The sequence below is a fragment of the Carassius gibelio genome, chromosome B4, assembly GCF_023724105.1.
Source record: "Carassius gibelio isolate Cgi1373 ecotype wild population from Czech Republic chromosome B4, carGib1.2-hapl.c, whole genome shotgun sequence".
Lineage (NCBI taxonomy): Eukaryota > Metazoa > Chordata > Actinopteri > Cypriniformes > Cyprinidae > Carassius > Carassius gibelio.
In genome coordinates this window covers 1,854,846-1,855,651 of record NC_068399.1, presented here as the reverse complement: position 1 = coordinate 1,855,651, position 806 = coordinate 1,854,846, and positions in this window count along the sequence as shown.

The window sequence follows — 806 nt, the reverse complement described above, 5'->3', positions numbered from 1 at the left end:
TGTGAAACACCTATAGAGAGAGAGAGAGAGAGAGAGTTGCGACAGGGAAATGCTCAATAATCACATGATTCACCTAGACTTCAAATAGTTTAATAAGGTTCACAGCAGACAAAGAATACATTGAGTTATAGAGATAGAACTGTGATTAAAATTATTTATTAACATTACTTCTACAATACATCAACACGTGTATCGGTGTTGTTTTTAAAAGATAAATTACGTAATGAGGATTAATGTGTTAAACTTTTGCTGCTTGCCTTGTTAACATTTCAAGATTAAGTTACCTGGGTTAAAGACGCTGTGTTTGCTGATGTTTTGAAATAGTTGGTTATATTAGTGTGTTGTCTTAAAAAATGTAATTCAAAATAAGTGAATTATAAAATTAAGGGAAAATAAAATCTTTTTTTTAAGGGAAAAAGTATCTTTTTTAATGTTTTAGATTTTTGCTTACTTCATAATTATTTATTATAACTTAAAACATACTTTTTACTATTAATCATATAGTTTATTATGCTGTATGGGAATGCTCCAGTCACTCACAGAAAGCAGAATTAATGTAAGGTTTTCCTACTGACATGGAGAAGAGAAAAAAAGATGCAAGTTTTATTCAATTCACATTTATTTGTATAAATTTATCGGTTTCACGATGAAGTGAGAGTTTGAAACTTGTCTGTGCTCCAATCCTTGATAAAGTGTCTTAACTCCTTAAGTGTCACTGGCCCACCGGTGGGCCCAAAGCCATTGCATATTTAAAACCGTAATATTCTATACTAAACCTAAACTAATCTTGACAAACTATATATCAT